The sequence below is a fragment of the Octopus bimaculoides genome, chromosome 5, assembly GCF_001194135.2.
Source record: "Octopus bimaculoides isolate UCB-OBI-ISO-001 chromosome 5, ASM119413v2, whole genome shotgun sequence".
In the NCBI taxonomy this organism is placed as follows: domain Eukaryota; kingdom Metazoa; phylum Mollusca; class Cephalopoda; order Octopoda; family Octopodidae; genus Octopus; species Octopus bimaculoides.
Window position 1 is genome coordinate 102,109,705 of NC_068985.1, and position 4,108 is coordinate 102,113,812.

Consider the following 4,108-nt stretch of genomic DNA (forward strand, 5'->3'; position numbering starts at 1 on the left):
CAATGTCTCTCCATTGCATGTGTCTCCAACTGGTCTGTTTAGTCAATTCTGTGTTTCTGTGGTGTGTATCCTTATCTGCGCATGCATTTGCGTCTGTATCTATGTGTGTGTGTGTGTGTGTGAATGTGTGCGTGTGTTTATGTCGTTAGCAAGTCTGTTTTGTGTGCATATATATGGGTTTGCTTATTACTCTGTTTCAACCTCTGTCTTTTAGTCAGATTTCTTTTTTTATTATTCGTTTATTTACTTATTTATTTCTTAATTTTTTCTAATTTTGTCCTCAGTATTTTTATGTGTGTCCTGTGTGTGGCTGTGTATGAATTTATGTATTATACAGTTTGTATTTGTATCTTCTCTTTTTCTCTCTCATTCTATATTCATGTTGCGTCGTGTGGTGGAGTGGTGTTATTATTCCATTCGTGTTTTTTTACTGACCTCGGGTAATCTGTCTTCGTGTAGTGTCCGCTACAAGGGGTGTATGAAAAGTTTTTGAACCTTCAAGGCCTTTGAGCCTTGATGACTTGTATCTCCATCGGAAGTCTTGTACCATGTTTTGTATTTTTTGGAGGCTCAAGCCTTTTCATACATCCCTCGTATATGTGTTGATATTTCCTTAACATCTGTATTATTAAGCTAGCTTCTATGTTCTAATTGCGCATATTGGTAGAACACTGACGAGCTTTTATCCTCCTTGAGCCCCCACTGTTCACCTATTCGCTCCCCTATGCTACGTTCTGTCTCCCCAATGTTTGTTGTTATCCTGTTTCTGCACCGTCTATCAGAACACCTTATCCTATAAACTACATTTCTATTCTCACAGTTAACCTGTAGATTCATTCCTCATACTCTCCAGTTGTTATCAGTACATGGGAGCCATGCAAATTATCCATTTGTGTGTGTGTGTGTGTGTGTGTGTGTGTGTGTGTGTGTGTGTGTGTGTGTGTGTTTGTGTCTGCATGTGCTTGTGTATGGTGAATGTATGCATGTATTTATGTGTCTATATGTATATAAATGAGCTTGTGTCTATATCCGTATGCGTAAGCATTTGCAAATATATAAATGGCATTAAGTGATAATTCATACAGGAATGTCGGTGTGTGCTAATGTGGCTATGCATGTTCGGGTTCCCTTAGAGGACATGTCGCCTTTATATCTCTTTTGAACTTTACTTTGCCGCTGTAGCTCATAACATGCAAGAACGTGCTTAATGTGAATGTATCGCCCATCTTTTGAAATCTTTCTCTCCTAATCACCAGGGCTATAAACAGAATGCTAGCTCTCACGTTCTCGCATTCTTTCTCTCCCTGATTTTGTTTCTTTTTCAATTATCTATTCTGTATGTATGTATACATATAGCTAAACAGAGGGATCGGCGGATTGATACACACACACACACACACACACACACACACACACACACACACACACACACACATATATACAAACACGCAAGCAGACATGCGCACGCCTACGCGCGTGCACACACACACGCGCACAAACGAAACTAGAGGGCCATGCTTAAATGTAATGTAAAACAAGGGATCTCAACTCGGTGCCGCGGACTAATACCGGGCCGTGGATCATTTAGTAGCGGGCTGCACAGGAAGAATAAATTATTAAATGCTATTTCGACTTCTGCTCATCTATCGAAATCTACACGCTGTTCTTGCGTTATATATGTAATATAAATATAAAATACATGTGTAATGTATCTAGTAATCAAATTATATACAAGGGACTTTATTGTCATTGTTATGCGCATGATCCCCCGGTACGTGAAAACATTGTTTTGCATGAAACCAATGTGTGTTGCAAAGATTGATGGGGACTACCGCACGAATGTAATACGTACCGATGTAATTAATGCGAATTTTTAGTGTATGTTCTTATATTTTCCTAACAGACGTATGAATTCATTCCTCTTTATGGCTGGCTTATTCGTTACGTTTCTTTCCATTTGTGCCTTATTTTGTGTACACTACTTGCATATTTGACAACCATTGCTATCTTTACGCGACATATTGTTGTTTTAAAGAATTTTCCGCAGCATTTAAGTACTCGTGAGCACTATATGCAACAAGCTTATTATTATGTTGTTGTTTTTTTTTTCTTCTTTCTTCAAATTCTCTTGCACTGTTCGCCGAGTGTTTTCCGTACACCTAGGGCAGAGAAGTTCATTGTATGCATTCCCAATTTACACGCGCAAATTCACAGGAAATATATATTATTTTAAAAAATAAATAAATAATAATAATAATAATTCTTCTTCTTCTTCTTCTTCTTCTTCTTCTTCTTCTTCTTATTATTATTATTATTATTATTATTATTATTATTATTATTATTATTATTATTATTATTATTATTATTATTATTATTATAGCAGAATATTGTAGTTCGCTTGAAGCATTTTGTGTTGTTTGTAAAGAATAAAAAGTTTTGAATGGTACAACGATGCACTATAATACAAATAATGGGCTATATACCTGTTGAATTTAGTCATCCATAGTCTGATGATATTTCGGAACATAGCAGCGACTCCATCTAAGAATATCTGAAGAAAGAATTTTATTCCAATATATCATCAGACTATGGATGACTAAATTACAACAGGTATATAGCCCATTCTTTGTATTATAGTGCATCGTTGTACCATTCAAAACGTTTTAGTCATTATTATTATTATTATTATTATTATTACTAAGGCAGTAAGCTAGTACAATCGCCAGCAGGCTTGATGAAATACTTAGCGGTGTTTCACACGTTGCTGTGTTATTAGTTCAAATTCCGCCGAAGTCGACTTTGCCTTCCATCCTTTCTGGATCGATTAAATAAGTGCCAGTGAAACAGTGAGGTCATTGTAATCGACTAGTCCACCCGCCACACAAATTCCAGGCCTTGTGCTTTTATTGGAAAGTATTATTCATATTATTACTACTACTACTACTACTACTATTGCTGCTGCAGCAGCTGCTATCTTTAACGTGTCAGATAACATGCTTGGCATTATTTCTTCCGACTTTTTACGCTATGAGCCCAAGTCTCAACCCGATGAAGTTTGCCTTTCATTCTTACGGGGTCAGTAAAATATCGTACCAATAGAGTACTGGGATCGATGCTAAGTTTTCCTGTCCCCTCATACTATCTGGCATTTGCTTAAACTACAAAGAAGTAACGATTGTGTTAGGGGTATGTATAGACACCTAAAGTTTAATCAATGTTTTTTTTTTTACTATTAAATAATTTGCTTATTATAGTAAATTTTTGTTTAAGCAGTTAATAATAACCCTTACTTCACTTTAACTTCTTCAACACCTGGTTGGAGTGGGTGGGACTGCCAATTTGAATCTCAAAAGATACAAAAGCTTGAAATGTTTATTTGTCTTCCTTCGTTTCGCTTCCTCGTTTCGAATTATGGCTTCAGTAACACACATAGTCAGATGAAACTAAGTGATAGCGGGAAAAGGTTTTCATAATACTAGGGCTTCACGAGAGAAATGTGAAACGAGAACAACGGCAAGAACAATGACAACGGTACGGACAACTGTTTTTTTTTCTATCAAAGCAATCACCAATAACATCAGTGAGAACAACAAAACCTGAAGGTTTACTCATGTTTGAGTAAATCCCCATGGTCATTTGTCCATTTATTGCCCTAAATATTTTTATGGCCCTTGTGGTAGTAGCCGCAGCAACAGAAATACCACCCCCGGGTGGTTTTCTGCTAGCCCCTTGACAACTTTTTCACGTTTAATTCCTAATTCAAGTAATTTTTTATATTTTACGTCTAATTATTTCTTTGTATAATAGTGCTCACTTGCTTAGTAAGTATCATTTCAGTTTTTATCATTTCATTATATGTAAACTCCAACACTTTGTGTCTGTCTTTGTATTGTGCCCCTCATCCTTCAACCTTGTGTTAAATAGATGAAATCATTATTATAGGCGTAGGAGTGGCTGTGTGGTAAGTAGCTTGCTTACCAACCACATGGTTCCGGGTTCATTCCCACTGCGTGGCACCTTGGGCAGGTGTCTTCTACTATAGCCTCAGGCCGACCAAAGCCTTGTTAGTGGATTTGGTAGGCGGAAACTGAAAGAAGCCCGTCGTATA